Genomic DNA, 13,384 nt, shown 5'->3' on the forward strand with positions numbered 1-13,384 from the left:
AAAGGATACAGTCATTAGGTATTATTATTGGTAGTTAAATTCAGTACTCTACCACTTCAATTGAATAAATGACATTTTATTTTCCTAGTATATTGCAGGGGAAGAATAAAATGCCTGCTACACAGAAAACTTGAACTAAGTAGAAAAACACATTTTTAATGCCTACATACTATTACATGTGGATAAAATTGGGGAAATGGGTGGAAGTTGGCAGATACAAGATCAAATGGCAAGGAAGAACATCAGCTGAAGTTGACTTTGGCATATATAATTTACGTTGGCCATTTTTTCTGAGCCCAATAGCTTGATCAAAGAAAAGAATAACAGGATCTTTCTCATTCTGGTGTACCATGTCAATTTTGCTACATTTTCTGCCTTCCTTTTTCATCCTGCTCTCTTTCCCTCACCTCACACACACACAGATAGTATCTGCAAATCTCAGAGAAAGCATAACTGAACAGGAGAATGTTTCATTGTCACACTCAGCCTCTGTGCAGAGTCCACATTCTTTGGGGTGAAATAGATCCTGGAATTTAAAGGAACTTCATGAACTGGGTGATCTGCTATATAAATCCCACATGTTTGGGACTGCACAAAGTCTCCAGACCGAGAGCAGTGCAGGATCTCTCCTGGGAAGGGTGAGAAGTGAGGGTCACCATGCAGGGAGCACCACTGGATGTGCTCAGGTCTGCTTTGGGCTGCTCCCAGTGCATGGAGCTGATGGCTGGGTGTGTCTGCACTCCACGGGCCCAGGAGGGAAAAGTGAAATATAAACAAAGAGTAAACCAGCATAACTTATCCTTAATACAGCACAGTCTGTATTGCAGAGCTTGCATTTATTTATTGTTCTTGATCTCATATTTCTCTACTTCACAGCCCCACGGTGAAGCAAAGTGTTCTTTTCTGTAGTTCCCTGAGGTGGGTGCAAAAAGTGAGGTTTGGAAAGCTGCAAAGTGGAGAAAGAGAAGGTGGCACACACATTCTTTCATCATCTGTAGTATCTAGTAATGCTTTTCTAGAAGGAGTGCTAAAGTTGGGGTTTGTTATTTGGGAGAGGTTTATTGACGGTGAAAATTAATGCTGGCAGTGTTTTGAAAGGCTTTATTGCGTTCACTATTTTACAGAAGTAAGAGCCTATAATATTTTGTCTTTCATGATGTTATGCCATATTCCCCACATGAGTCCCATTAACTTTAATTTCTCAGAATAATATAATGTAGGCTACTGTGTTCTGAAGTACTGTGCACCCACCAGAAAATAAATAAAACATCTTCCACAGCCGTTACAAAAATTTTCCACCCCTAGAAATTCCCCAGATAAATTCTTTTTCTAAACGAAAGGCTGAGAGATTCTGAAACATCTTTTCAGTGATAAAGAAGTATGTAACTATAAAAGAAAAAGATTGCAAGAGATAACAAAAATGTTATCTTGTTCATCTCCTAACGATGCTGAGTTCATTTCGGATAGATATTTGTTTATTCATTCCTTTACAATTTCTAATGATGAGGTCTTCATGACCTATCCAGGAAATTCCTGTGCTTCACTTACCATCAAGAAGAATTTTCTCCCTTTAATAAGTAACTTGGACTATTCTTCCTGAAACTTAAAGCTATTACTTTTTGTCCTGTCCACCATGGACACATTGAATGAATTATTTCTTCTTTCTATCAGACTTTGGTGCTTATAAATACTTTCATCAAGCATTGATTAATCTTTAAGAGTTACCTTCATTAAGCTAGATACTCCTAAGTCTTCCAGCTCATTCTCAGAGGTCTTATTTCTTGTTGGTCTGCAACAAACTCTTTCCATAGTAAGCCACATCCTTCTTGAAATACAAGCACAAAACTGGAGAGAGGCCTGTTCTGGACAGAATTGCATGATCTTACCAACTGCCTCACAACCTGTAGTCCTGAATATTCATTTTTATGTAGTGCTTATCTTGTCTGTATGGCTTGTGTTGATGAGCTGTAACCCCCAGGTCCTTTTCTGAAAATACCATCGTCCAGCTAATTGTGCTTTGGTGTATTTTGGTGTTGAGTACTGTTGCTCAGCATGGTCTCCAGGTCTTTTCCCAGATGAATTTAATCCTGGTTTTTCTTAAAGGTTGTGTTCCTGGCTTTTTGACATCTATTTGCACTAATGCTGTACTTCTGCATCTTCAGTTTTTACACCTCTTAGAGCATACTTTCAATTTTCTCATAGCATCCCCAATGAAACACAGAATAGATTCTATTCAGGATAGAATATCTGCTTATTTTGATACATCCTTCCATCCTAATGGTTACAGCAGTCCTGCGTGGGGGTGCTTATTGCACATTTTTATGTAATTGACTTTTGCTGTATTTTATGGGAATGTAACAGGAAATAGGATTTAAACTCTCCTGAAGTCCTGAGTTATGGCCGCTGCTGCAGACATTCCTGGTTTCTTACAGTAGCACATTAGTTTAATAGGATTATTCTTGTCATAGCTATACTTGCTGTGTGTGACACTTGTTATTATGTTACCTATTCCAATTACCTGTTCCAATTACTTTTTTTACTCCAGAATATTTCTGGGAGAAGAATTTAAACAGACTAGTCTAGAATTTATTGGTTCCTTTCCTGCCTTTTTTACAGACAGTCACTATATTTGACCTTTTTCTGTTTTCTGGTACCTCACCCATCACCAATGGATTTTTAAGAGAGCCATTAATGGTTGTGAGAATGAGCAGGGAAATAAATACAGCCTTGGTGAACCTTGCAGAAAACCATTGGATCTCAGCTTAAAAATCTGACTGATCACACAAGAGGCGTTAACATTTGGTAACATTCAATGTGCTGTACAACCTTATATATACACTGTTATTTATTAGAGACATGCAGTTTTAAACATCTTCATCTCTACAAGATTTTTCAACAGATGGATTATGGGAACCTTGTCTTTTCTGAAATGTTAAGAGAATTAGAAACAAATGTACAAGGCTCAGAAGTCCAGGAATTTTTACTCTTGGAAATGGCAAGGGCGCTTTCTGGCAAGAGCAAAACCTGTCTGTTTTGGCTCTCAGAAACAAAGTCATAGTTCACATTCTAAATCTAATGAGAAAGCACTATAATGACAGATTTAAATATTACCAATTAGAAAAAAGAAAATTGATATTGCTTAATTTGTAAGGAGAGTAATTAATGAATAAGAGCAGGAATTAGAATTGAATATGGCTCTCTAAAGAACCAAAAAGGATGAGAGCAATAATCCTGCACTGGCGATCTCCTTGACATGTCAGATGTCAGCTACCTACATTTCTGTCAAACAAACTGCATTACTAATCTATAAACAAGGAAAAATTGGTTTCTAATCTAGATCCTGAACTTGATGACCATGGTCTTTCCTTAATTAAGAACAAGGAAGGTTCTCTCTCTTCTTTAGAAATCACTGGAAAAAAAATAAATCTCTCCTGGATTAAGAAAAAATATTCCTGTTTTGAAACTTGCCTCTTTACACTGTAACCTTCACAGGTGATTTTTAGGTGTTTTATATTCTTTCTGTTCCACTCACATAAAGTGTCAAACAGGAAAAAATGTTTTTATTGAAGAAGAGGGTATCTAAACTAAATTCTGATATAAATTTACAATTGGAATTAATACTTTGATTTAAAATAAATATATACTGAATCAGTTTTCTGTTTCTTCCAAAACTAATGGAAATAAAATTACAGAGAGGTAAAAGTGTTTTTTTCTATGTTTTCAGGTTCCAAATGGATCAAGCTTCTTTAGTAGGAATATTCTGGTTATTTTTTTTTTCCTCTTACTGGGGTATGATGTAGTGTACATTCTTCTTAGCACCTTGAGTAGTAAAATGCCGCATTTAACAATGATGCATTTCAAAAAATCTATTCTTCTTTTTGTCTCAACAGGTAAGATTTACTCAATTATTATAGTAGTCCCTCAACTAAGAAAAAAACTCCTTTACACTGCAGAGGTTCCTTCAGTCAGTGAAGGCTTTCATATTGTATATAATGGCTGAAGTAATTAATGTACTTCTCCTTCAGTAGTAAAGGCTAACAGCTTGTGAGATTGGCTTTGGGCTATCTATCAGAAACTGAACAAAAAATAGGATTGCCTCTAATCCTGTTTTGCTTTATTTCTTTCATACAAGTTTAATACGTGGCTTCATTATTCTAAAATTGTTTGCACTTGGTGAGTCACTCGTCTGTAAAAAGCACCTGGATTTATTTAGCACTGGGAACATGGTTGTTTTTATTTCTCACAACTACTCATCCTTGAACCCTTGGAAGCCCCTCTCCCCAGGGCCGGGGCTCTAACAGCCTTTGATTGCCCTAATCAGCCCCACCTGTACTGGGGCCCCACCCACACCCACTCCCCATGGCCACAGGAGCCCCATTTAAGCTTGGCCCAGAGCTCTGGCTCCTGGTTTGAGCTTCCCTGGCTCTTAGTCTCCTGTTCTGCCTTGGTTGGATGTTGGTTCTGGGTTGCAGGTAGGTGCTTCCCTGTCCTGCCTCTTGTTGTTACCACAGGGACTCCCTGGATGACTTTTTCATCTGTTGATTTTTCTTGTTCCTTTTCTGTGTGTGTTCTCCTCTACCCAAGGCCTAGGAATACACAGGTGAATATTTGAGCCATTAGAATGCATTAGTCAATTTTGTATAATTAGTTGTAAGGACTTCTTTCTATTTGTTCTGCTTTTAAATAAAGGCATGATAGCATACAGAGGTATGGCCATGTTTCTGAAGGCTTGCTGCTCATCTGCAGGGGTTTTATCAGAATAGTTACAAAATATTGGGCTCAGACCCTCAACACCTGGGACTTTATATGGCTTTGAAGGAGTTCTGATGGCAACTGAACTTCAATGCTTTGCATTAGGTGCAAATGTAATTGTTTCAGCTAAACAGATAAATCTACTCTAATAGAGTATGTTCTCTAATAGAGAAATGGTTGTTGCACACAGCTCAATTAAAACCAGGAGTAGAAGAGGAGCATTGGCAGTTCCTACTATCCTGAAGACTGCAGCCAAACCAGCAAAGATTTAAGGAAATGACTCACAGTACTCACAAGAAAGAAAAATATCATAGTAATGGCAAGGATAGCTAGGTTAATGTAACCAAACTGCTCAAGTCAAGTTTACTAGCCCACAGAGGCAGAGACAGGAAGGACTGAATAGCATTCCTAAAACAAGTCTGTAATAGTGTTTTGTCAGGTCAGTGACTGTAAATGTCCAAGAACTCCAGTGGACATGTAGGAATACATTTTGCTCTTGGATGTTTTCATGTAGATATTTTGGAGTAAATGACTTTGGACATGAAACAGATAAAGATTTGATCCAGAGATCTCAGTGTAATTAACTGCATGCTCTTTGATAATGCCATCAAGCATGTGCTTCAATTTGCCTAATAAATACCTAATGTCTATTAGTATGCTGATTTTTAAAGAGTTGCTGCCAAAATAAAAAAAAATCTTGTGCTTTATTTTTTGGGCAAATGTTTATACTGCTCTAAAAAAAAAAAAAAAAAAAAAAAAGTGGCTCTAAATGCATTTATTAGCAAGATGAATCAATCAAGTAGGCATGCTCTCCAGCCTATGCATGACTAGGTTACAAAGAGTAAAGAAACGCCTGAGATTCCAGAAGATTCTCTGACATTTTAGAATAATCTGAAATATTTATGCTGTAATGTAGTATTTATTTCTAAAGTTGAGCACTTCTTTTAAGGATGTTTTTCTGGAATAATTGTTGTTACCTTCAGCAGCCTCTCCAGTTTGCCAAGATAGTAGGGTTGCCTGCCTGAGAGCCTTTCCTTTTCTTTTTTCTGAAAAGGATGATAGGATGGAGGTAATGGGCACAGTCCTGAATGGATTTTATTCGGAATTGCCATGAAGGTGATCATATACTGTAGCACTTAGGAGAGTGTTACCTTTTCCTATGGTTTAGTCTTCCTGCAAAGCTGGGACCAACATGGGGATTAAAGTAAATTTGCCTTTTTTTTTAAGCATTGTTTGGGGAAGTGGCTGGCTGGGACTACCAGGCACAAATCCCTGTAGGTGCAAGGCATAAAGGTGTCTATACAGCAGGTATGGGGTGCAAGTAACATTGTAAATGCATTGTTACATGTACAGCTTGCCTACATTCTGTGGGAATGCTGTGCTGTTCAAGCTGGGGCAGTCACCAGAGCAGTTTCAGGTATGCAGGTATGTCTTCTATAGCAGTCTGAGAGGCTTGGATGGCTTCAAGGTATGTGGCTGTCACAAATGTCAAAGTATGGAGCAATATTGTGCTTTTCTGGAAGCATATTGCACTTCTGTATGTGGTGCTAATGCATAGCTCTGCATGGATGAGATGCAAAATCATCCAGCACTGTTCCATTTTGGTCCTAGTACATGCACTTTAAATGAGATGAATAACTAACTTGACTTGGTTAACCCTAGGGGAATGCCTTTTAATTATTAACTTAAATAGTTGTGGGAGTTTTGCACATTTTTCTGTAAGAATGTTTTGCATTTTATGCTGAAATGGGCTGAGTGTGTCTTATCTGACTCTTTTGGGATATTTAAAATAAATCTTTTGAATCCAGTACAAAAGCACTGGCTGAGAGCATTGAGCTAAATCAATCCAAACAAGTACAGCAGGGATTTCAACTGGCAAGAGCAGTGCTCTTCCACACAGCCATTGTGCCTGGGAAGGAGCTGCTGGAGTTAGGGAAGAGCAGGGAGAAGAGGGGTCTCAGTTATGAGGTGTAACTGAGAATATTGCAGTCCACGGGATTCTGTACAGGTGCTGTGTTCCAAATGATGCTCCCTTAACTAATCTGTACCTTTCCTGAACCCATTTTCTGTGGCAAGCTGCACAGTGCTGAAGTGGCAAAGGGCATATACGGCTTAAAGTGAGGGAAGATGAAAGGTATTTGATCATTGTGTATTGAAAAAAATCAAAAAATACTGTACAACAGACAATCCTCTCCCAGTGGGTGAGCAGCTGTTGCAGTGATGCTGAACACTGATGTAGAGAACAGAATTCCTGAACCTCCTTGCAGAGTGTAGTGGTCAAGAGACACACCTGCAATGTCCTGTCCCTCAGGAGGTGAGGCGAGAGCAGGGTTCAGATGCTCAGGGATGCCACAGCATCAATGTTTGGCTAATACCACAAAACCATGGACACAGCTGCAGTGAAGTAGCTCAGGCTGACTGGTTGTGTGTGCATACCTTGATATTAAGATAGCTGGATGATTGTGGACAGTGTGTGGGATGATAAAGAAAGGCATTGTTCACTGTGGCGCTTAAGTCTGGCTTCCTGTGTGCAAACAAAATCACCAAAATCAATAGGCTTAATTGACTGAATTCATGTATCTGCTTAATTCTTGCTGGAAGGGAGTGCTGCTTCCAGCTGTGGCATGTGAAACTTCAGGAGGGAAGTGTGGTCCCCAACAGGATGGCATGAGAAGGAGATAAAAATTTATATTTGACTTGTTATACACAAGCCTGAAAGAGACAAAGCTTGACAAGTGGAACATAACATGCAGTGAGGAATAGGGGTTTGGAAGGTGGATTTTTGCTTGCTTAAAAGTAGGTGCTTTAATAAGGGACACAGGCATTTGAATACTTTTCCCACACTTTAATAGGAAAAAGTTGTATAAGGACACTTAGGAAAACCTACTGGCTACTCATACTATTTATTAGTATTTTTTCTGTATTTATTAGTATTTTTTCTGTATTTATTAGTAATTTTTCTGTGTATTTATTAGTATTCATTAGTATTTTTTCTATATTCTGTTTTTGAATCAGCATTGCCAGTTAGATGTCATTACCATTCAGGTGAAAACTCATCTTTTTCTGTCATGGAGCTGATAAAACAATAGCTAATCATTGAAAAGCTTCCATGTGTTCACACCAGGTGAAGTTTCACAGGCAGCATTCCTGGGTCTTAGAAATGAGCTACTGTGGCACCGTGATTCCTGAGCTATGAGAAAATGTTTTCTTTGGTTTACAGGTGGGTTAATATTGGAAATGCCTATGAACAGTGCCAGGTATTATTTGCCATGATAAGGGACAACAGTTTAGTTTTAATCTTGTGTTTGAGAGGTATACATCAGTCATGTACACTCAGATAGCAGAGCAAATTTCAGAATTATTTTTTGGGATCTTTCTACTGTAGTTACAGAAATTTAGGCAGGTCCAAAGTGTGTTTTTTTCACTTGTTTTCTTTCAGTGCATTAACTAGATCAATGTTGTGGTTTTTTAAAAAATGCCTATTTTTACACTTATACCTCAGGTAGTACTCTTAAAAGCAGTATAATAAAGGAAGGATTAGTTCAATTGGTGATTTTTTTTGGTTTCATGCAAGTGAAACATGAGCCATTAGGAGAAGATTGCATTTCTAGACTCTTACACATATTTTGCCCATGGAATTACTTTAATGTTTAGTCTGTTCTAAGTATTTGGGGATAATTTTCCATAATTTTGCTTACTTTTGTTGGAATGGACCAGTCTCTCTCACCATCTGGCTGGAAATCCTGAGGAAGAGGAGGTGGTTCTGAGGCTTTGTAGGATTTTCACCATTTTAGAAATTGATGAAAATGAAAATCTCCTTTCACCATTTTAGAAACCTGATTTCTTTCAGTTTTTTTGCTCAGCCAGTGGCCTGCTGGGGATTCTCCAGCAGCCTCTACTCAGGCTTTACTCCCCTAGAGCAAGCCAGAGCTCTGTAGTGTAGTGGATAGAATCTGCTCTGGATTGAGCAGCTCAGCCCAAGAGGACCCAGGTCTGAGAAGTGCCTGCAGGGAGAGGAAAGCATCCCAGTCATTGGCTTGTCTATGGATAATTTGCATTTTGTTATGTTTATTACCACCCACGTCCTAAACCTTGAAGAGTCAGTCACTGGAAGCTAAATAAAAAAGGACCTAAGCAGTGACTTTCAACATGCTGAATTCAAACATAAACACAGCATGAAATGACCTGTGGACCTTTACCTTCCTTGCAAGATGTGTGATTAAAACAAAAATTAACTCAGAAACATTCTTAACTTAGTGAAGAATATGCTGTTGTTGACCTGGATTGACACACTGACCCAGTACAGTGGGAATAATCCCTGGCAGTTTATATGGCTCTGAGGATGATGTAATAAATTTTAATATGAATATGAAATATTGTTTAGTGTATAAATGGGTTCCTCGTGCTTTTCCCTTAGATGTTTTATGAGTTCTGGTCCATTGTTGTGAATATATCATTGCTTTTCCATCTTGCTGTCAAGGAGAATGGCTGGAGAGTCTGAGTCAGGCATGGTATGAAAACAGGGTTTTCATTGTGTCCAGGGTTTTGGGGCTGAGGATTCCTGTGAGTAAGAACGTGGCACTGGACTCAGTTGCTTAGTCAGATGTATCAGCAATATGCAAAATGTACCAGTGACCTGGTGCTTATCCAACTGGATGAGGATGTTGCCTTAAAAAGCAATCTGCAATTAATTTCAAAAAATTTGTAAACTATTTGGTATAGTTTTGTTTTGTAAGAAAGATACATTTCTTTTCCTCTCTGACAAATGCAATAAGCTGTTGCTGGAGTTTTCTGTAGTGCTGGAAAGTAAATGTGCCTCCAATAGTTTATGGTGGCTCGAAATCAGCGTTGGTAGAATGCCTAAAAATTCCTGCTTCCTGTTGAAAGTACATTCAGCACACTGGGACACATTTGTCTGGATGTGATCTGTGGGCCTACTTTTTTTATTTACACTAAATTTGCAGTGATTCCTGTTATTTCAAACCACATACACCCACACAGCTATGGTTACTTGGAATCTGTCTTTGACTGGAATATATCAGGAGTAATTGGGTTGGTATGCCATCTTTTGTTGATAATTAGAAACTCTTGGATCTGACACAAGAAGTTAACAAATTCCCTGTACTTAGCCATATGCTTTAGAAGTTCTTGCAACAGCAATTTTCAGGTCATTTGTCTGGCTAGAACTTGAGAAGAAACATATGGCTACTGCTTATGTCCTGCCTTATTATTCTTAAGAGTATTATTTCATAAACAGAAAAGAGCTCATTAGCTAGTAAATTATTCATAGACCTTGCTGGAATTGTACCAGATACGCACAGGGACTCTTGAAAGGGTCTTTTTTAACAGCCCACATTTGGAATTGTCTGGGCAGAATTATATTTTTCTTTTCAGTAAGACAAATAAAACCCTACAAAGCTGTTTATCTCAGTTAAATCCAACTGTATGGCAATTTCATGTTAAATACTTCTCATGTGTGATTAAAATCCACTTGCTAATAAATCATGGCCGTAGCTGCAACTTGCATTCTGATGAGCTGTGTATCACTTATAGTAAGGGCGGGCTCATATGCATAGCAGAGAGGACTATATTTAATTAAGACTATCCCAGTTCCAATGGTCCTTCCTGGTAATGTTCAAATATTCTCTGGTGCCACCTAATGGTAAAATTGTCCAGTTACTCCGGAGTGAGAATAAACAATGGGTGCCCACCACATTTATAGCTGCACTTAGGCCTGTTGGAATGAGTGTTGTGGCCTGAATATGCATGTAATAAAAAAAAGGCTTCTGACCCTAATTGCTTCCAGCCAAAACATTTCACTGCTAAAGGGAAAAGTACAGTAAACCCTATAGTACTTCCTTTAACTGTTCTAACTGAACTGTTTTTTAAAAGGTTTGGACACAAGCCTGAACCAAACCAACTAGAACTTAAATCAAAGCTGTGTTCTGAGAGTAACCCATAATTTCCTAAAAGCTGAATGCTGTTCGCCCTTATTTTACTGGGAATCCAACGTTTAGATTTGTGATATAGCTTTGTGTTTATTTTTTTTCTGTATTCTTGCCACAATGCTGCAATTTCCAGGAAATGGAGAGGTGCCTCTGCCTGTGGGAAAGGCAGGAAGGATAGAAGTGAGCAGTGACCCTTTCCATAGCCCTGAGTGCTGTGGGTGGCTGGAGGGAGCACACCCCACAGGGCAGCCAGGGTGCAAAAGCCAGTCTCTACCTGCCCAAAGTAACCTCTAAGGCACATGGATCTGATTTGTTTCTGTATGCAGGCTGTTGGTAGCTTTCTAGTTTCCCTTTTACAATTTGGTCTTTCCATTATCTTTTTACCTCCATTTGCCTACCTTTAAATATGCTCCAGCAGTGGGAAGTGAGCACACTTACAGCTTTACTTTTGGATGTCACTGGGGCCTTGCTATGACAGTTTACATCTTTTTTTTTTGGAGTGGGTGGGGAACTGTTCTGTTAGGGAAGAAGTAACCTTCTGCTCTAAATAAAGTAAAAATGCACAAGAATACTTAGCTCAGTTGCTTTGAGCCTGCTGCTAATGATGCCAAGGCTGTATATTGAAACTGTATGGGCCATTTGCTTAAGGGTTGGACTTGATGATCCTTGTGGGTCTTCTCCAACTCAGAATCCTCTGTGATAATTTATCTCAAGCTAGTAGGGAAAAAAAACTGCAGTGAGGCAATAATAATGTAATTCTATGATTATTATAAGAAGCTGGTGGGAGGGACAGCATAGCCCAAGGATGTTGCAAAAGAACATCTTAAATGAGGTATTTCACAATCCTCTGGAAAAGAATGTTCGGTATGTTTTGACTGATCAATTCTGCTATCACACATTTTCTGAATACCTGGTTTAGATGGAATTAATAGAGTTGAGGCAAATAAACAGCAATACCCTAGAGACAAGGAACAGTTTTATCCAAATAGCTGAAATATTAGGTTGGCTGCCAATTTCTGAGACTCAAAAGGCTATTGAATAACGTAATTGTCAGTTCTTCTAGTCAGAACTGTTTGTGCCCAACACAATGTGAGCTGCAGATTTCTACTCTTATGTCCCTTCTAGCCCCAGACCTACAGCTCTGAATCGTCTTTCAATTCCATTGTGGAGTCCTTTCTTCAAGAACAACCACCCTTGCAAATGAAAGCCATTTGATGAGTGGGAGTTGTGATATTGCTTTTGGAGAAGTTTCATTTCCAAGTGAGCTGTTCTGCTGCTTAGCTATAGAATAGTTGAATTTTGGAGTTAGAATTGACTGCTTTGTGGAAATTTTCTTTTGGGAGGAATAAGATAAAGCACCTTTCTGCTTTCCCCTGGGTATTCTAGAATATAATGCTATTGGGCATTAGTACATGTGAGTAAAGTGGATAAAGTAGTCACTATAAAAGTGGCATTTTTTCCCTTTGCATAAGCATGACTAGGGAGGAAAATATTGTGGGCCAAATTGTTTGCAGATGTAACTGTTGTGGTTTCATTGAGTTACAGGCAGATTTGAAAAGATTTTGTCCCAATAGGAGATAATATGTGCAAAGCACTGCTGATGGTCTGGCCAATTTGTGGGTTCTCAGTCTGAGCTGAGAAACTGGCACTCTGTTTTTGAAAATCTGGCTTTGAGGACAGTACCATGTTACAAAACCCCAGAGGGTTTGGCCTGTATATGAAACTAACTGCCTGAATAGAAGTACTTGCTTTTATTTTTTAGGCCAATCCAATAATAAAATTGTGTTTCCTTCCTTGAGCTGTAGATAAAGGAAAGAATCCTTTTCTGTGGGTGGATGGCTCTTGTCCTCAAAAGCACTTGTCACTGGCTGTAGTGCTTAATATTGGCTCCTTCTTTGGCTGGGATTCTTCTAGAGGAAAAAGGGCCAAAGAATTCAAGTTAAAGCTTTCTACCATGTACAGAAAGCATCCTAATCCTTCCTGTTTTTCATTGTAAGCAAACTGTTCTTGCTTTCATGATCCCTCATGATCTGCAGCTCAGAAGCCCCAGTCATGGGTAAGTGTCACCTCCAAATGCTTAAAATCACGAACCTGGCCCCAAGGCATGACACTGAGGTACTGTTAAGCCAAGTAGCTCATGCTCAGGATCACTCTCTGTGTGTCAGGAATGGAGAAAGGAAAGAAGGAATTAACTCTCTAATTATGGGAGTTCAATGGGTGAAGCCTCGGGAGATGAACACTTGTCAGCACTGCAGATAGCAACAGTTCTGCTCTAACTCTCTGGTTATGTTTGCAGCCTTGGGTGAGACAGATCATGGCCGAAGCTCAGAGTGGACCTGCATTTAAGCTCTTTAAAACCATTACCTGCCTCCACAAAAAAAGTGTGGGACCCAGCACTGGTATTTCCTATCTTTAAAACCAAATTTTTCTTGACACTAGTACCACCTCAGCTGTGCTGCCTAGTACCACTTTGGGTGTTGCTGGGCTGAATTTGAGCTATATGTCCCAGAGGAAAATGAAAAGTAGGGCAGCTAGATTTTGGCTGTTTGCTTTGAGGCCCTGTTTGGATTTTGTGGTATTTTTCATGTAGCAGATATGTCAGATGTGAGATCCAGGTCTAACAGCACATTACCTTGACAGTGGACTGTGTGTGGTTATTTTCAGAGGCCTCTAAAGGAGACTTA

Source organism: Taeniopygia guttata, chromosome 6 (genome assembly GCF_048771995.1).
Source record: "Taeniopygia guttata chromosome 6, bTaeGut7.mat, whole genome shotgun sequence".
In the NCBI taxonomy this organism is placed as follows: domain Eukaryota; kingdom Metazoa; phylum Chordata; class Aves; order Passeriformes; family Estrildidae; genus Taeniopygia; species Taeniopygia guttata.